General features: G+C 44.1%; 4 non-coding genes across 4 annotated transcripts; 2 read left to right on the top strand and 2 right to left on the bottom strand.

Moving 5' to 3' along the window:
- The first annotated feature begins 1,225 nt into the window (after window positions 1-1,225).
- trnag-ucc (transfer RNA glycine (anticodon UCC)) lies at window positions 1,226-1,297 on the top strand. The gene has a single exon. It is a non-coding gene; the product is annotated as a tRNA-Gly (tRNA).
- A 7,754-nt stretch (window positions 1,298-9,051) lies between these two features.
- On the bottom strand, window positions 9,052-9,125 carry trnai-aau (transfer RNA isoleucine (anticodon AAU)). Its single transcript has one exon. It is a non-coding gene; the product is annotated as a tRNA-Ile (tRNA).
- A 4,245-nt stretch (window positions 9,126-13,370) lies between these two features.
- trnas-gcu (transfer RNA serine (anticodon GCU)) lies at window positions 13,371-13,452 on the bottom strand. Its single transcript has one exon. It is a non-coding gene; the product is annotated as a tRNA-Ser (tRNA).
- Window positions 13,453-19,171: 5,719 nt separating this feature from the next.
- On the top strand, window positions 19,172-19,243 carry trnag-ucc (transfer RNA glycine (anticodon UCC)). The gene has a single exon. It is a non-coding gene; the product is annotated as a tRNA-Gly (tRNA).
- The last annotated feature ends 1,187 nt before the right edge of the window (window positions 19,244-20,430 follow it).

The raw sequence follows: 20,430 nt of genomic DNA, 5'->3' as shown, positions 1-20,430 counted from the left end.
GGAGTCCCTGCCCAGCACACCTGTGAAAACCCCGGCAGCCAAGAGGGGAAGGGACGACCTGACGCTGGAGGAGCTCCAGACCAACATCTTCAACATGATGGCACAGAGCATGGGTGAGCTGAAGGAAATGATTTGATCTAATACAGTCGCAATCGAAAGTCTTAAAAAGTCCATGGACTGTGTGTTTAAAGAGGTTGAAGACTTAAAGAGTGAAGTAAAAGTTCTTAAACAAGTAAATACCAAACAAGAAAAGCATATTAAAGAACTTGAATTGAAAGTGAACGATGTAGATAGATACCGTCGATGATGGAATTTAAAATTATTTGGAGTTAAAGAGGAACGTGATAAGGACCTTGTTGCAACAGTGAAGGGTATCTGTAAAAGGACCCTGCCGGACCAGGAGGACGTAATATCGGCCATTGACTTTTTTCACAGGCTCGGGAGAGCGAACATGTCTGGGCAAGTGCGCCCCAGATCGATTATAATACAGTTCACCAAGAGGACGGCGAGGGACATGCTGTGGCGAGCGGCGAGGGGGAATGAGTATTTGAATGGGAACAAACTGAGGTTTGCAGAGGACCTGTCTGCCACGGACAGGAGTACCAGGAACCAGCTGTGGCCCCAGGTTGAAGCTGCCAGAAGAGAGGGGAGGAGAGCCTACTTTGTGGGAGCGAGGGCCTTTGTGGACGGGAAGGAGATTTGCTCCCAGTGACTGCTCAGTTAATGATTATGTTTGGTTATATTTGTTATACCAGTATATACTAGTGTTTCTTTAGTGTTAGTTTGGAATGGTGTAGTTAAGTGTTAAGGACTGTTATAGTTCTGGTTCTTTGAAAAACTCAATAGTTTAGACAGTCTTAGAGTTAGTTATTTGCTTTTGTGTATGTCTTTTTCATGAATGCCAGAGGTACTCGAAATGTTGTTAAAAGAAAAACTGTGTGCTGAGTTTTATTTTTTACAGGAAACGCATGCATGTTGAAACTAAAGTTTATAAATAATTGAGAAATATTAAAGCAAGGAAAATATGATACGTGTAAAATATACAATTTGATCACATAATTACTTAATTACCTCTGGTAGTTAAATGCTTTTTTCTGCTGCGTTTCTTTTCTCTTGTACATGACTCTGATCCTCTTGTTGTATTTGTATTTGTAAATTCTGTTTAATAAAAAAAAAAATAAAAAAAGCATTCTCTGGTGGTGTCCTGCAGGCTTCCTGTGGGTGTGCGTTGGTGGTATAGTGGTGAGCATAGCTGCCTTCCAAGCAGTTTACCCGGGTTCGATTCCCGGCCAACGCAGTGGTGAATGTTTTCAAATGCTGTCATGAGCCTTGGATTGTGACTAGCAAAGCGAAGCCTTTTGAAAGAGCTAAAGCACTGAAAAACGGAATTGAGGGAGAATCTTACAGGGGATTCTGAGCGGTGTCTGCATACACGCAGTCCGATACGGGTGCTGAAAGCTTGAGCTACTCTCAATGTCATGCTGGCTTTCCCCGGAGTAAATCTGTTACATTGAAAGAATGCTTCTCGCAGGTTCAAAAAGGGACCCTTGTTAATTGGAGAAATCAATGATTTCGAATGAATTCTGTATGTGTTAAAAGACAGCTATACACAGAAAACATGCAGGACACTGCTCATGATGTTTCCCGAGCCGAAACACAGTGCGTTTTTTCAAGCCATCTGACAAAGCCCGCCCACTGAAAACTGCAGCAGATCGTGTAAAGACGTTCAACTTTGTAACTACTGCACGCACAGGAAGCAGAATAAATTCCTCTTTTCAAACTGTCAAAGGTTTGCTTTACGAACGCCGCAGGACATCGCACAATCTCTTTTGAACAGGGACAAACGATTTCTTATGGGGCGCAGTAAGTACTGTTACTGTCACTGCTCGATACCGACGTTGGCCTACTATACCATGTTCAGCCACTGCTAGAAAATGTACGGCTCTAGCACCGGAGCAAACAACAGGAGGGCCAATGTCGAACAGGCACACGTGTCAAACATGGAGAGCGATGAGAATGGGATTCGAACCCATGCCTGCAGAGCACAATGGATTAGCAGTCCATCACCTTAACCACTCAGCCACCTTGTCGACGAAACTGGGCTGTCCGGACATGGGTTGGCGCGCTCCAGATGATCTTTTTTTTTTTTTCCCCACGTACTCGAGGGTCATTTTCCTGTTCCACATGTGATTTCAACATTTTCCTTGGGAGATGTCAAGCCAGCAAGCCACTGCTGTGGTTCAGTGGCCAGTGTGGAGTTCAGTGGCCCTGTTGTACACAGAAAGCACATTGAGCTCCTTGGACATGAAAAGTTCCAGATAAAAGCCATTTGTCATCCTTTCTCTTGGTGTCGATGTTGCTATTGTATGTAAAGGTGGCAACTTGCTCAGCGAGCAGGCGGAGCACACACCGAATGCAGATGTGTCTGAGTGGTGTGTCCAAGTGGCTGCAAAAGGACAACACTCCTGGGGCGCCGTGGCTTAGTTGGTTAAAGCGCCTGTCTAGTAAACAGGAGATCCCCGCCTACGGCTAGACTTAATTAAAGGCAAGTATTCATTTCCTGTCTTTAACGCGACTTGTTTTTCTTAAAATGGATGCAACTTGCAAAACATGAAATACAAGCCTTGCTAATCAGCGCTAGCGGCTGGCAAAAAAAAGGAGTCAGCTATTTTTTTTTTCTTTAACCTTAACCCTGCTAACGGAGAAGAGTTAAACGACCGAGTCTATGCAGCTTAAACGGTGCGCAAGTCGGGTTCTTAGCTGAAAGGGTGGTAAATCACGCTCACCCCAGTCCTTAATCTTTTAAAGAGGATACAAAATTGAACCTAGTCGCCACATCACATACATCCTGTTAAATGATAAAAAGGTAACATCTATCCTCGCTCCAGAGTAAATCTCACGTTGAGGGCATCTTTTTTTTCACTTTACCGTGAGTCGGGCTCGGCTGCACAGAGGAGAGAGCAGAGCAATGAGGTCACAGGGACAGGGGAGTCACACGCTGGCGGTTTGAATACGCGGAAGATCACTGAGGGATCCACAGTATGTGGACCCTCCGCTCGCCATCAGTCCACACTCCGGACTCTGAATCCTGCCATCCGAGTTAAGATCTCGGCGGAACCTGAGGCGCAGTTCCTTCTTAAAACGTAATCTGGTGAGCATTTCTAGAATCGCACTTGTATATATGCAGCCTTTAATGTGTTGCTAGGTTAAAATTGATGACTTCTTGTATTTCAGTAGGCAACTGCCCTCTTGATTTTGGATTTAATTTCTTTATTACAGGGGCGCTTTTATGAAGACAGAGTCATGTTCAGGTACTTTGCTTGATGGAGGAAGCTCATTTCGGACTCTGTGATCTGCTCACCTGGAAAGGTCTGCTGTACTACTACAAGAGAGAAGTAGGGTCTGGAAGAAGGGACAATTTTATGATGCTTTGGAAGATAGTTTTTTTTTTTCTTATACTGAAAATGAAAAGTAGTTGTTTCTATATGGACTCAGTCTTTGGAATTTGTATATTTATACATTTCAGTGAACCCTCAGCCATTCCTTCTGTATTGTAATTCAATTTCTCTTTTAAAATTCCTTCCCCACTTCTAGGACCTGCAGTTGCTGAACTCCACAATGGCTTCTATTGGAAAGTCTGTGACTGAGACCATTATTTATTTAGGAGCAATGAGCAATTCTTATATAAATGCAATAAAATCATTATGCTCAAACTATGAGAGAGAATTTTAAGGATAATTTAAGAAATCAGTCTTAGCTTGTTTCTATACACAGATGGTATTATTTATTTTCAAAGGAAACCCGTGAGGATTCCCCTGGTGTGCAAGATGTGCCTGAATACTTTTGATCAGCTTCCTGCTCACTTCAAGAGGGCGTGTATGAAGCACGCCACGGCAGAAGAGATCAGGTGGCCTCTCAACAGGCGAGGGAGGACATGATGAATCACCTGAAGAACGGGGTCATCGTGGATTACCACAGAATAGAGATCAAAGGACACTTTGTGGGCTTGAAATACAAAGAAAATCATGTTCTATGGGACAAGATAAATACAAAACTTAAGCTTTTATTTTAATTAGATTTATTTATAAAGCATAAACAATCATTTATTACATTAATATATGTGAAAATAACATTTTAGTATCATACGTTTAGTATATTTAGTCCCTAATGCTGAAAGAAATGATCATAGAACATGACATCTAACCTTACCTGCTGTGTTTTTAATCCCTATTGCTCAATGCACGGTGAAAGCATTGCATACATATGTCTGACAATGAGGAATGGGCCCCTGAGACAGTCATTTGCCTGTTTCACAAATGATCGTATTTTACTAGAGATTCTGTTTGGGATTCAGATGTGCATTCGGACAGCAATCCCTTTCAAGAAATGATATGTTCTGGATGAGGTCAAAGGTGCTGGAACACTGTATTTAGGATGTGTTTGCAGAGACTGTGTGTCTCCTGCTTCAACGCAGTGAGAAATAGATGTGCTCCTGTAATTCATTGGTACATGCCCAGGGCAGTAAGCAGTCTGAGGATTTATTTCCAGACGGCATAGAGCAGTGAAGCAGTGAAGTAGTGCAACACACTGGATCATTATATTATTAGAATCTATTCTACTTAAATTATTACATTATACACAATTTGAGTTCATTTTAAAAAGTAAAAGGTAATGAAAGGAATGCATTTTCGTAAGAAAGATAATACCGATATGCATGTGATAATCTTCCTTATATCATGTAGTGCGTCATTTGGACACTTTGTGGGATTGAAATACAAAGAAAATCATGTTCTATGGTACAAGATAAATACAAAACTTAAGCTTTTATTTTAATTAGATTTGTTTATAAAGCATAAGCAATCATTTATTATATTAATATATGTGTGTAGCGGCGAGGCTTATTAATAAGGCAGAATTAAGTGTTCTGAGCCTTCCCAAATGAGGCCCCATTTCTCTGTTCATCTCTGTGGTGCAGCCACAGAGAGACTATTCATGCAGGGTGATTTAAGGTCCTAGGACAGCTCCCAAAGGGGGATGCACTTAGCTAAGCCTGGCTATCATGATCAATGGTCATCCATTGGCGCCTTTCTGTCTAGGGAGTGCCAGTTGGACATCTGGACTGCATTACTAAGTGTCAGGACTAAGTGACTCATATCTCACCTTGATCAATCAATCAGGGACTGGTAGGGCCGAGTAACCCACGTGGGACTCTGATGCCCATGGAACTTTCAGCCAATCAATGAGCTGAAGTTCCTCCAGGTAAAAACAGGCAACACAGAGAGCCTGTGAGATTCAGTAAGATTCAGAAGGGAGGATTCAGAGGATTCTGTGAACAATTCTAAAGGGAATTCAAAGGAGAATTCCAGGGCAGGGCGGCCCAGGAGCAGAAGGCTCCCAAGGGCAGGACATTCTCGCAGCGCGCCTCCTGACCATCCTGAGACTCAGCCCGGACAACCACGGAACGGCCAGTGTGTCCGAGTGCCAGAACTTTCCTTTGTTCTAAGAGTCTAGAGCGGAGGTTGCCAGAGAATAACCAGAGGATCCACCCGAGGTTAGCACCAGCAGCAGGCCTCGTGAACAGGTCGGAACTGTGGACAGCTGAATCACTATTCAGAACTAGCTCTTCATCAGAAACGAACCGGTCCTCTTCCTGACTTGCTGGGACCCACAGTCATCTTTTCTCCTGTGCACAAACTTTGCTAGTTAAAGCCCACAGTGAGCATCAGCAGCGCAGCGTCGCAAGCCGCACAGCACAGCCTGGCACGGAGCCAGAGAGCGCGGATTGGACAGCAACAGCCTGCAACTGTTTCTTTGTGCCCGCAGGAAGATCTGAATCCCCAAAGATTGGATGAGTATTCAACTTCAATGCATTGGAGCTCGAGAATTCAATTGTTATCCCAACCAGTTGATATCAATTTAATTCCTAAGAGTTATGTACTTGTTTGAGTATCTAATGTAGAAGTTATAACCAAGTTCATTAACGAAACGGTCTTAATGAATGATATACTGAACGTATGTCCTCTTGATATGTGTAACACTTCGTAACTGACTGAATATATATCTTTTGTATTCTGATAACCCTCTCGATAAGATCTGTTAGGTTTACATGCATATTTTATGTATTAATAAATGTATCCTCGTGTATTAGTACCTGTGTGTGCGCGTTGTTTGAGTTATGTCACATGGTTGGATTCTAAAGCCATCAAAAGAATCAACTTTGTGATTTACTGCTACAATTAATAATTGTCTCAGTAAATGCCCAAACCCTACAGAACTGGTGCCTTCAGAGAGCCACTACATTTAATTTTGATATGGCAACATTACATATTTGGCATCCCTGAGCCGGTTTTCTTACATGTGAAAATAACATTTTAGCATCATATTATTACATACAGGTCTCTAGCTTCAACACAGTGATATATATACTCAGTGATTTATTGGTACATGCCCAGGTCAATAATCAGAATGAGGATTTATTTCCAGACGGGCTACAGGTAGTGTTGTGAAATACTTCAACACACTGGATCGCAGATTTAGACCCCCTGCACTCTTACTCCTTAAAAACCAAAGAAATGAAGATATGTAGCAATCACATTGCAACAGGGCTGACAGTGACTTAATGCTTATACTAGTGGACTTCTGGTACCTTTAGGGTACGGTGTTCCCTGAAGGGCTCTCAAACCCCACATTTCAGATGCCTAGCTGTTTTGCTGATGTGTTGCACCTCAGAATTACTTTTAAACCTTACCTCTGGTATCTTTAATCCCTATTGCTCAACGCATGGTGAAAGTATTGCATAAATGTGTCTGAAAATGAGCAATGGGCACCTGAGAGACTCATTTGCCTGTTTCATAAATGATCATATTTGACTAGAGATTCTGTTTGGGATTCAGTTGTGCATTCTGACAGCAATCGCTTTCAAAAAACGATACATTCTGGATGAGGTCAAGGTGCAGGAACACTGTATTTAGGATGTGTTTGCACTTATTCTGTGTCTCTAGCTTCAACACAGCGATATATGTATATGCTCACTGATTTTTTGGTACATGCCCAGGGCAATAATCATTATGAGGATTTATTTCCTGATGTGCTAGGGGTAGTGTTGTGAAATACTTCAACACACTGGATCGCAGGTTTAAACCGCCTGCACTCTTACTCCTTAAAAACCAACAAATGCAGATATGTAGCAATCATATTGTAGCTGACACTCATTTGCCTGTTTCACAAATGATCATATTTTACTAGAGATTCTGTTTGGGATCCGGATGTGCATTCTGACAGCAATCTCCTTATCGCGGCTTTGCCCTTCTTGCCTCTTTGGACAATATCTCCATCTTGTGGTCGTTATTGGTAATGTCTAGACAACATCTCCATCTTGTGGTCGTTGTTGGTAATGTCTTCTTATGCCCTTTTTTATTTTAATTCTCTATTAGTTGATTCTAGAATCTCTACAATGGAGATGAAAACATCAGTTTTATAGCAGACAATATGACATTATTTATAGTCCAATTAGAAACTTATTACCCTGTTTTTAACATAATAACAAATTAAAATTGATTAAAACTAAGTTTGGAACACCAGGGAACATAACAAATGATTTTTAGGAAAACCATGAGGTTCTCTGTGTCCAATGCCTGCAAGGGGAGAAAGCTAGAATCCTTTGATTTTTTCAAAATTTGAAAATAAACATCATATAACAACAGCTTTCATTCCTAGGAGTGAAAAATAACCATTTGTGAAGACATAGTAGTTTCTAAAACACTACAATAAAGTTAAAAACATCAGTTTTATATTACATTATTTTTAGTGAAATTAGTCATTTTTTGCACTATTTTTAATAAAATATCTAATTAAAAGTGATTAAAATTAAGTTTGGAACAACAAGGAACACAAAAAAAAAAGATTTTTAGGAAAACCATGAGGTCCTCTGTGCCCGATGCCTGCAAGGGGAGAAAGCTAGAATCCTAAAAAAAAGTTATCAATTCTAGAGCCTAAGAGGAAAACAAGACAAATGTATATCTCCAAATAATTTTATGTGCTTCAGAAGAGCCCAGGAAAGTTTTTTGCATACATGAAACCACGCCCGTTTGCACATAAGCAGACATGGTTTACGCTCTTACCAACGCGATGGAAAGCAAAACAAAGCAAAGCAGAGCAAAACAAAACGAACAAACGAAAACCCTCACGTCCCACACTTGCATATAACGCCGTTACGTGCCCAAGCGGTATTGTAGTCATCCTAGCACTGCACCCCGGGGCGTAAGGTATATGGGAACGAGCACACGCCACGAATCGTCTCGAATCACTCCCTACAGCTGTAAGGCGCCTTGAAGCGTGCACCCCCAACATTCTTCTTTGCGCATCTGTGAAAGGTAAACTCTTGAGCAAACTCTGAACCAGCTCTAAGGAAACTAATCTGATTAGACGTTACTTTGACTCATCTTTTTACTCTCAGTGCTGGATTGCTCAAACTCCAGCTAGGGTTAGGTTTAACATTCCCACGCTACTTAGACACTTTGTTTACACTCAGTGCTGGATTTTGGGAACTTCAGGACGAGTGGGAATTTTCTCCTATCTGTCAATTCTGTTTTGTTTTGGAGACTCTTGGCTGCCTATATTGTACAGTGCAGCGTGAAGGAAACATTTTCCAAAACTGTGCTCAAAAGTTGTAAGAAAACCTCTCCAGCTGCTTTACCTCTCTTCATTTTTGTCATTTAATGTGACAATCGATGTATAACTGGAGCCTCACATATGCAAATGGTGAGGCTCCAGTTCGACACCACTTTACAGTATATGACAAAAACATGGCAGACTGTGCCGGACCAGCTGGTAACTTCCGCTTATTTTGACCATATTAAACATTGGAAATCTTCCCACTTGCATTTGTGACACTTGATTTTGGCTCCACCTAAGACACTCTTAAATCTTCAAACACTTTTCTCTTCTCCCGCAACACTCTTGTCTGTCGGCACTGTGTGGCAGCGTTGCAGGACAACCCATCTCACCACGGAAAGGAACCTAACAGCTTTGGTAAGAGAGGAGAAAAGGACATGGCCCATACGGGGCTCGAACCCGCGACCTTGGCGTTATTAGCACCACGCTCTAACCAACTGAGCTAACCGGCCTCGTGACAGTGCCCCTCTCTGTGCTGCAAAAAATCGAACTCAGGGAATTTCTTTTGTCCTCCTTTGAATAGAAAGCCGTGTAATTCAGTGTACGGGCTTTCTCATGCAGTTTCATGGTTTCACAGCATTATTCAGCTGATTTTAAATGTACCTAAAGGAGAAACATTATTGAAGACCATCAATTACCAAGAGCTTTTGTCAAAGGTTTTGGTGGTCATTTTTAATGACCACAGAGCACTATGACCTCGGTTTTACATCTCATCCAAAAGACAGCGCCCTTTTACAACACAGCTTCTCCGTCACTATATTGGGAGATTGGGACCCGCACAGACCTCAGGGTGAGCGCCTCCCCGCTGGCCCTATTAACACCACTTCCAGCTGGAAGCTTTGTTTTTCCCTGTAGCTCACCCTCATCCAGGTACTGACCTGGCTCACACCTGCTTAGCTTCAGTGGGTTTTCAGTTGCGAGTTGCAAAAGTTGGGATGCAAGTGATGGAGCCGTTCGCTGCAAAAGCCACTGCATTGGCCAGGAATCGAAACCAAGCCTCCTGCGTGGCAGGCGAGAGTTCTAACAATGAACCACCAATGCTCAATGCCTGTACCTTCAAAAAAGACGCTTTTTTGGTGCTGTGTGCAAAAAGCGTCGACATCTACTTCCAGCTGCAAAATGCCATCCGCGGACGCTGTGAATTTATTTATTTAGACACCGCTCAGAATCCCCTGTAAGATTCTCCTTCAATTCCGTTTTGCAGTGCTTTAGCTCTTTCAAAAGGCTTCGCTTTGCTAGTCACAATCCAAGGCTTGTGACAGCATTTGAAAACACTTGCCACTGCGTTGGCCGGGAATCGAACCCGGGTCACCTGCTTGGAAGGTAGCTATGCTCACCACTATACCACCAACACATGCCCGGGGGAGCCCTCCAGGACACCACCAGAGAATGCTCACGATTTCAGAAGCTGTCTCCGGGACGTGCTGATTCCACACATCCTGAATAAATCATGTTATTGTTAGTTGCTGTAGCTAGACGTTCAAATGAGTTTCATGGCCAGATGGACTGTTTCCTCAAGTGGTATAGTATTGCAGTAAGACAGCACGATGCCTGCAAGACTATGTCACGCTAAACGCCCGGGATTGTGTTTGTCCGTTCGTGTCAGTTGTCCTGCAGCCACGGGAAGTGGGACACAAACATGCTGCAATGCTTTCAAGACATTAGGATTTGTTTGTGCAACATCCGAGAAGAGTACTTGTGGCTTGAATGTGACTGAGCAAGGTGTTTAAAGACAGAGACTGAAAACTGTTAAAGGATGAGTCAAAGTAACGTCTAATCGGATTAGTTTCCTTAGAGCTGGTTCAGAGTTTGCTCAAGAGTTTACCTTTCACAGATGCGCAAAGAAGAATGTTGGGGGTGCACGCTTCAAGGCGCCTTACAGCTGTAGGGAGTGATTTCAGACGATTCGTGGCGTGTGCTCATTCCCATATACCGTACGCCCCGGGGTGCAGTGCTAGGATGACGTACAATACCGCTTGGGCACGTAACGGCGTTATATGCAAGTGCGGGACGTGAGGGTTTTGCGTTTGTTCGTTTTGTTTTGCTCTGCTTTGCTTTGTTTTGCTTTCCATCGCGTTGGTAAGAGCGTAAATAAAAAGGCGATTCCTGTGTCGACCACTAATGTAAGAGCTATTTCAAGTGCGCCGTGGTGCGGCTTTTCAAATGCTTAACAGGATGATTTTGCATGCACGTGTGCTTTCATGCAGTCGTGTGTGCAACCATGTCTGCTTACGTGCAAACGGGCGTGGTTTCATGTATGCAAAAAACTTTCCTGGGCTCTTCTGAAGCACATAAAATTATTTGGAGATATACATTTCTCTTATTTCCCTCTTAGGCTCTAGAATTGATAACTTTTTTTTCATTTTTGGCATTTTTCATCATTTTCCAGAAAGTGGTTGCAAGCCCAATATCATGTGAAGAAACTTCAGGATTCGGGGATCAGTCAATGGATTTTCTTCAAAGTTGGATTTTTGCACTCTGTGGACCAAGAGATGTTGTTCTATAATGTTTTTTTTTTTCAAATTTAAAAATATCATTTTTTCATGGAGCTTTGAATGGGATGGATTCACCCTCCTTTAGCTAGGACAGAGCTCCAGGAGCCTGGGTAGGATTCTAGCTTTCTCCCCTTGCAGGCACCTGGCACAGAAGACAATATTTTTTTCCTTAAAATCTTTTTTTTTGTGTTCCTTGTTGTTCCAAACTTAATTTTAATCACTTTTAATTAGAGATTTTATTAAAAATAGTGCAATAAATGACTAATTTCACAAAAATTAATGTAATATAAAACGGATGTTTTCAACTTTATTGTAGTGTTTTAGAAACTAATATGTCTTCAAAAATGGTTGTTTTTCACTCCTATGAATGAAAACTGTTGTTATATGATGTTTTTTTTTTCAAATTTTAAATGATCATTTTTTCATGGAGCTTTGAAGGGGATGGATTCACCCTCCTTTAGCCAGGACAGAGCTCCAGGAGCCTGGGTAGGATTCTAGCTTTCTCCCCTTGCAGGCACCTGGCACAGAAGACATCATTTTTTTCCTTAAAATCTTTTTTTTTTGTGTTCCTTGTTGCTCCAAACTTAATTCTATTCACTTTTAATTAGAGATTATATTAAAAATAGTGCAATAAATGACTAATTTCACTAAAAATACTAAAAGTAATATAAAACGGATGTTTTTAACTTTATTGTAGTGTTTTAGAAACTAATATGTCTTCAAAAATGGTTATTTTTCACTCCTAGGAATGAAAGCTGTTGTTATATGATGTTTATTTTCAAATTTTGAAAAAGCAAAGGATTCTAGCTTTCTCCCCTTGCAGGCATCGGACACAGAGAACCTCATGGTTTTCCTAAAAATCATTTTTTATGTTCCCTGGTGTTCCAAACTTAGTTTTAATCAATTTTAATTTGTTATGTTAAAAACAGGGTAATAAAGTCTTAATTGGGCTATAACTAATGTCATATTGTCTGCTACAAAACTGATATTTTCAGCTCTATTGTAGAGATTCTAAAATCAACTAATAAAGAATTGAAATAAAAAAAGGGCATAAGAAGACATTACCAACAACGACCACATGATGGAGATATTGTCTAGACATTACCAAAAACGACCACAAGATGGAGATATTGTCTAGACATTACCAACAACGACCACAAGATGGAGATATTTTCCAAAGAGGCAAGAGGGGCAAAGCTGCGATAAGGTAAAATCATTTTTTGAAAGAGATTGTTGTCAGAATGCACATCCGTATCCCAAACAGAATCTCTAGTAAAATATGATCATTTGTGAAACAGGCAAATGAGTGTCAGCTACAATATGATTGCTACATATCTGCATTTGTTGGTATTTAAGGAGTAAGAGTGCAGGTTTAAACCTGCGATCCAGTGTGTTGAAGAATTTCACAACACTACCTCTAGCACATATGGAAATAAATCCTCATAATGATTATTGTCCTGGGCATGTACCAAAAAAGCAGTGAGCATATATATATATATCACTGGGTTGAAGCTAGAAACACAGAATAACTGCAAACACATCCTAAATACAGTGTTCCAGCACCTTTGACCTCATCCAGAATGTATCATTTCTTGAAAGGGATTGCTGTCCGAATGCACATCTGAATCCCAAACAGAATCTCTAGTAAAATACGATCATTTGTGAAACAGGCAAATGACTGTCTCAGGGGCCCATTTCTCATTGTCAGACACATGTATGCAATGCTTTCACTGTGCATTGAGCAATAGGGATCAAAAACACCGCAGGTAAGGTTAGAAGTCATGTTCTATGATCATTTCTTTCAGCATTAGGGACTAAATATACTAAACGTATGATGCTAAAATGTTATTTTTACATATATTAATGTAATAAATGATTGCTTATGCTTTATAAACAAATCTAATTATAATAAAAGCTTAAGTTTTGTATTTATCTTGTACCATAGAACATGATTTTCTTTGTATTTCAAGCCCACAAAGTGTCCAAATGATGCACCTTTGACCTCATCCAGAACGTATCATTTCTTGAAAGGGATTGCTGTCCGAATGCACATCTGAATCCCAAACAGAATCTCTAGTAAAATACGATCATTTGTGAAACAGGCAAATGACTGTCTCAGGGGCCCATTTCTCATTGTCAGACACATGTATGCAATGCTTTCACTGTGCATTGAGCAATAGGGATCAAAAACAGAATGGAAACAGACGAGGATGGGATTTGAACCCATGCGTGCAAAGCACAATGGATTAGCAATCCATCGCCTTAACCACTCGGCCACCTCATTAACAAAACTGGGCTGTCTCAACTGGGTTGGCGCGCTCCAGATGATCTTTTTCTTTTTTTTCCCTCGTACTCGAGGGTCATTTTCCTGTTCCACATGCGATTTCAACATTTTCCTTGGGAGATGTCAAGCCAGCAAGCCACTGCTGTGGTTCAGTGGCCAGCGTGGAGTTCAGTGGCCCTGTTGTACACAGAAAGCACATTGAGCTCCTTGGACATGAAAAGTTCCAGATAAAAGCCATTTGTCATCCTTTCTCTTGGTGTCGATGTTGCTATTGTATGTAAAGGTGGCAACTTGCTCAGCGAGCAGGCGGAGCACACACCCAATGCAGATGTGTCTGAGTGGTGTGTCCAAGTGGCTGCAAAAGGACAGCACTCCCGGGGCGCTGTGGCTTAGTTGGTTAAAGCGCCTGTCTAGTAAACAGGAGGCCCTGGGTCTGAATCCCAGTGGATAACCACCTACGGCTAGACTTAATTAAATGCAAGTATTCATTTCCTGTCTTTAACACGACTTGTTTTTCTTAAAATGGATGCAACTTGCAAAACATGAAATACAAACCTTGCTAATCAGCGCTAGCAGCTGGCAAAAAAAAAGAAGTCAGCAATGTTTTTTTTCTTTAACCTTAACCCTGCTAATGGAGAAGAGTTAAACGACCGAGTCTATGCAGCTTAAACGGTGCACACGTCGGGTTCTTAGCTGAAAGGGTGGTAAATCACGCTCACCCCAGTCCTTAATCTTTTAAAGAGGATACAAAATTGAACCTAGTCGCCACATCACATACATCCTGTTCAATGATAAAAAGGTAACATCTATCCTCGCTCCAGAGTAAATCTCACGTTGAGGGCATATTTTTTTTCACTTTACCGTGAATCGGGCTCGGCTGCACAGAGGAGAGAGCAGAGCAATGAGGTCACGGGGACAGGGGAGTCACACGCTGGCTGTTTGAACACGCGGAAGATCACTGAGGGATCCACAGTATATGGACCCTCCGTGCGCAATCAGTCCGCACTCCGGACTCTGAATCCTGCCATCCGAGTTAAGATCTCGGCAGAACCTGAAGCGCAGTTCCTTCTTAAAACGTAATCTGGTGAGCATTTCTAGAATCGTACTTGTATAGATGCAGCCTTTAATGTGTTGCTAGGTTAAAATTGATGACTTCTTGTATTTCAGTAGGCAACTGCCCTCTTGATTTTGGATTTAATTTCTTTATTACAGTGGCGCTTTTATGAAGCCAAGGGACCAGGGAGCTGCCCCAGTACTGGGATGGCCAGTTCGAAATCATAGAAACTATTGTCAATTCCAGTCCCATGTCAGTGCGAGCAGGGATTTTGACATCTTGTTTTGCTATGTTCTGCACCAACAGGCAGGTGGCTCGGCCATTCCGTTCCAGTCTGGGGGTACAACAGACTGCTAGGTTCAGTCTGATAAACTGAGCTGATGGTTGGAAGAAAACCATCTCAGCGTCCATTCTCTGTCCCTTCTTTAGGACAAGGCGTACTGGAAACCCTGCTGTTGACGCAGGAACGATCAGGTCCGATTCGTTTACTACCTGGCAGGCCTGAGGAATCGTCTGACCTGACCGAATGTTCTCGGGGTCACCGCTTAGAGAGTGGGCATCTGGGTCCACCCGTTTCCACAGCACACTGTTTACTGTGTCCAGCTGGGCGCCCAGTCGAACCAATAGGTCTGCACCAATGCAGACCGAATGGGTCAGCTGAGGTGCTACCTGGAAGTAGTGAGCAAACTTCCTTTTTCCGATGGAGATGGAAGCTACACAGCTTCCTTTGCTCCAAATGGACCTATGAGGTGGGGGTGCCCACCACAGAACCTGTGACTGCGTCACCAGGGTCACCTGACAGCTTCGCGACAGGTCCTCGAACAGACCTTCACTGATTATGGACTTCTCAGAGCTGAGGCTAAGAATTACATCATCAACCTGCACTTCTGCCACCTGGACCCCCTCCCACCACCATGGGGTGGTAGTCCTGGACCCCCTGAGGTACCAGGGTGCACAGAAAGGACTCCCATTCATTACCGGACAGGGAGATCCACTCTTCTTCAGGGATGAAAAGGGGGTGTGCTTTACCTGGCGGGTCAAGCAGCTGCTCGGAGCACTGCTCCTGTAGTTGGGAGACCGTGGGAGTGCTGGCCTGGGCAGGACTTCCCTGTAGTTTTGGAAAGCAAGAAGAGACATTTATTCTCGTCCAGAGGAACCAGGAGGAACCTCCAACTCAGCTATAGTGTTCAGTGGGCACTGTGTGATCACAGCATAACCACTGAATCCCCCTTTTTGCTGTGCAACAGGCTTAGGGTTTTTGACCTGAGCCCACAATTTTCCACGCTGGCAGTCCACCAGAGGCTCCAGCCTGTCAAGCAGGTCTTGGCCAATGAGTAGTGGCTCTGTTTTTAACCTAGAGGATCCTGGCATGATCCTGGGTATAGCTGGAAATATCTATCTTACACGGTTCTACCTTAAGTCTGATGCCTTTTCCTTTCGCTAATCGTTTGAGCTCGCTGAGTAGATCGGCTGACATCAAACTAATTTCAGCCCCAGTGTCAATCAGTGCTTCTCTATCTAAGACGTTTTCAAGAGAAACCTTGATATAAATACGCCTTGCTTTGCCTTTCTGGCTGAGATTCCCTAAGAATTGTTGGAAGCCTGCCTTTTCTTTGACTTTAGGGGCGGGGTCAGCGCCCAACTCAGAGTCACAGCCTTCTTCCAGGCAGGAACCCTCCCACCCAATCAGATAGACTGAGGGAGGGGCTTGGGACGGATCCCCGCCTCCTCCAGTGAGAAGGGGCGTGGTCCCCCTAAGCTCATTCACACTTCTGGCATTCGGTGCGGAAGGTTTACCCTGTCCTGATCTCTCAGGCAGGGCTTGTTCAAGCCTGGCCAGGCGGGCTGCAGTCGACTCCCTTCGTCCAGTCTTATGATAGGCTCTGCCTGAGCCCTTGCCTTCCCCGTAGCGCTCACGGCGGCTCTGACGCTTAGTGCGGTCCTGCCTGCCTATTTTGTGCCGGGGCTTAGCGAGCTCAGGAACCTCAGCTGCCTCGAGCTGAGGCGAGTCGTCAACCCTGCTGGCTTTAGTGGGGAACACGGCCGTTTTAGCAGGTTTTCGCTCTGAGGAAGCAGAGACTTCAGCTCCCCAGGCTTTTTGAGCCAACCTTCTAATGTCAGCCATTTTCATCGCTGTGTGTGCATCACAATCATTTTCCTGACTGAGGGATGCAGATTAGCAATGAATAAACCTTTGAAATTCACGTTCTCTTCGCAACCCTCTTCATTCCGCCCTGCAAAATAAGTGCGCCTAAGCCTCTGATAATAGTCGCGAGGGGCTTCAGCTTTTTCGTGCTTAATATGGTGCACAGCAGCCACGGCAGCTATGGGATCGATAAAAGCCGAAAATTCTCCGATCATTGCCTGACACAGCTCCTCAAAGCTATTACAGACTTCCGGTCCTTGTCTAGACATCCACTCGTGGACCGCTCGGCTGGTAGTTTTCCTTACTTACATAGACTTTTCCTGTTCGGACGCTTCGGGCATAAACTGCAAAGTATATCTCAGCTCATCGATGTAGGTCTCCACATTATTCCCTGACACTGACGGGTCAAACCTTTCTACATCTTTGGCTAACTGCCTCAGGGAGTGGAGGTTAATTTTTACGGTTTCTCCGCGGGCAGGGAGACGGCCGTGATCAGGAGCAGGGGGTCTATGCCTGAACTGACTCGCCCTTGCGTTTCGCGCAGGACTCAGCGATCTCCCCCATGCCGATCCGACCACAGACCCTGGCCGGGAGAAACCTCCTCCCGGCGCGCTGGGTGAGCGCTCCGGGCTGCTAGGTGGGCTGGCATGCAAGTGGGATCTAGTCTATTTTGCTTCCAGTACGGCAGCATCTGACTCCTTTTGCCTTTCCTGGCTGAGCTCATTTAAACTCTCAATTTCTTTTTCTTTTTCTTTCGAGCTCCCTTCCAGGTCTCTCCTAGCTACCTCAGCCGCAGTTTCTCTAGCAGACAAGTCATCTAATTTACCTAAAACTTCCCTGAGTCAGTCTTCACTTTCCTCATTTTTCACTCTCTTTTCTCTGATTATATCCAACAACTCGACTCGCTCCACCTTATATCTTTCTAGCGTTCCCTGAAGCTTTTGAAACTTTGTCAGCTCGGACAAAGACAGTTCCAGCTGTTTAGCTAGATTTAAGGTGAAACTCGATAGGACCAGAACTGCGTTCACAGACACTCCTGTGTTAAGCTGGTTCGCTACCTTAGCTACTAAATCTACTTGCAGCTTCTCAATATCATCAAAGTTCAACTTTTCGATACCACTCCAGTAACCAGGATTGTCGTCGCTAGAAATAGTACTTATAAGCGACTCCACTTCAGACATTTTAGCAGCCATTGTCATTACGTCAGAGAAACTTTAAGAGTATTACTTTTTTTTTTCTTTTTCCAAAATACAGTATGGAATCTAGACACCCAAGCAGATGGATTTCCAATCAGCACATGTTACACTAAACGCTAGAAAACAGGGGGATTTCTTTACGCAGTTATCAGCATACCCGGTATTCGCGTATAGAAGCCGCGGTGCTGTGCTGAACTTCAGTTATTCTGTGCGACTGATTCTCATTTCATTCTAAACTCGCCCACCCAGGGACGCCATTAAATGTAATGGTTTGATGGGTTTACTGAGACAATTATTAATTGTAGCAGTAATCACAAGGTTGTTCGTTGGGGCTTTTAGAAAATCAATCGTCAGAACAACTAACAACGCACACACAGGGGTTCAATACACTAGATACATTTATTAATATAAATTGTGCACCAAACATATACTAGTCTGCCTGGATACGAGTGGCAGACCTTACTTTGAGGGTTATCAATATACAAGGTATATAATCCCGAAGAGATGCAAACACAAAGAGATACACAACAGAGAATATATGTCAATATATATCGTTCGGTTACCAAATCGCTAATCAGTGTTATTACCCACTGTTACTCTAAACTCGGAAGTAAATACATTACTCATGAATTAAATTGATAACAACTTGTGTTGAGGTACAATTAAATTCTCGAGACGCAATGTAGAACATGGGGTTTACTTATCCACTGTGTATGGATTTGGAATTTCCCGGCACGAACACCAAACCAGCTGACAGGCTCTGTTGCAGCCTCTGTTCCAGCGGTTGTCCAATGGGCGTTGTCCCGGCGTCCTCTGGCTACCGGCCAACCAGTCAAGGTGCAGCTCGGAGTAGGACGGGCGGAGGAATCTGACTGCGGCGCGCAGGGCAGTCGTTGCTCCGAGGGGATCTACCAGCAGTCCGGCTGGCTGGTAGAAAGTCTCTATGCACAGAGTGTGACCGCGAGTCCTCACAAGTCACTCTTGTGCCTGGGAAGAAGCTGGTTCGTTCCCGGTCCAGCACTGCTTCTGAATAAGCTATTCAGGTTGTCGACGAGGGTCCAACTGTAGGGTCCAACTGTCCAACACAAACACAATCTGTGGCGTTTAGCGTGACATAGTCTTGCAGGCATCGTGCTGTCTCACTGCAATACTATACCGCTGGAGGATACAGTCCATCTGGCCATGAAACTCATTTGAACGTCTAGCTACAGCAACTAACAATATCATGATTTATTCAGGATGTGTGGAATCAGCACGTCCCGGAGACAGCTTCCGAAATCGTGAGCATTCTCTGGTGGTGTCCTGCAGGGCACCTGTGGGCGTGCGTTGGTGGTATAGTGGTGAGCATGGCTGCCTTCCAAACAGTTGACCCGGGTTCGATTCCTGGCCAACGCAGTGGCGATTGGTTTCAAATGCTGTCATGAGCCTTGGATTGTGACTAGCAAAGCGCAGCCTTTTGAAAAACGGAATGCAAAACGGAATTGAAGGAGAATCTTACAGGGGATTCTGAGCGGTGTCTGCATACACGCAGTCCGATACGGGTGCTGAAAGCTTGAGCTACTCTCAATGTCATGCTGCCTTTCCCCGGAGTAAATCTGTTACATTGAAAGAATGCTTCTGGCAGGTTCAAAAAGGGACCCTTGTTAATTGGAGAAATCAATGATTTCGAATGAATTCTGTATGCGTTAAAAGACAGCTATACACAGAAAACATGCAGGACACTGCTCATGATGTTTCCCGAGCCGAAACACAGTGCGTTTTTCCAAGCCATCTGACAAAGCCCGCCCACTGAAAACTGCAGCAGATCGTGTAAAGACGTTCAACTTTGTAACTACTGCACGCACAGGAAGCAGAATAATTTCCTCTTTTCCGGTTTTATTTATGCGAACCATAAATAAACCAAATAAACCAAGTTGCAAGAGGCCCGCACCCACAGCACAAATTGCGCAGCCTAGGCCACCTCCTCGCCCTGCACGCCACCGCCTCCTGCTGGGCCCACTCTTTCGCACACTCACACGCCACACTAACACTCAAAAGTGTGGGCAAAACAAGAAAACGAGCGCACCGTTTCCTACACATCTGCAGTCACCGTTGCGCATTCGCAGCATGTCCCGGGATGCAATTCGGCCTCATTTGCATAACTCCAGACCGGCAGATCGCCACGCAAGCTCGCGACGTGCGCCTGCCACACACCGAACAAACCTTTTCAGCAATTTCCAAAAAACGGGCCTGCTCGCCTGCCCACAAGGCTCCGTCTCTTACCTGCTCTCCAGAGCCTGCTGCCTTCTGTGCTTTTCTCTCGGCACCGCTGCAGCGCACACAACTCCTGCAGCGGGAGGGGGGGAGAAAGTTCCCGCGCTCCGCCGCAGGGAAGGCTCGCTCCGTGCGCACACGTCCTTTCGATGCCAGTCCAACAAGTGCTCCGCATTAGCTGCGTCAGGGCTCCGGGGTGTCGCACCTCACCTCACCTCACCTCGCACTGCCCCCTCCTTGAATGTCTGCCGCTGGGCATGCCCCACTCTCCTCCGCCTTATCTTATCGCGTGTGAGCACCGACAATGGCCACAATGCCGGGGAATGGCA

Source organism: Lepisosteus platostomus, unplaced genomic scaffold (genome assembly GCF_059453375.1).
Source record: "Lepisosteus platostomus isolate fLepPlt1 unplaced genomic scaffold, fLepPlt1.hap1 Scaffold_30_H1, whole genome shotgun sequence".
Classification (NCBI taxonomy): Eukaryota; Metazoa; Chordata; class Actinopteri; order Semionotiformes; family Lepisosteidae; genus Lepisosteus; species Lepisosteus platostomus.
The sequence above is the reverse complement of the archived record's forward strand: the minus strand, read 5'-3'. Positions and strand labels throughout refer to the sequence as shown.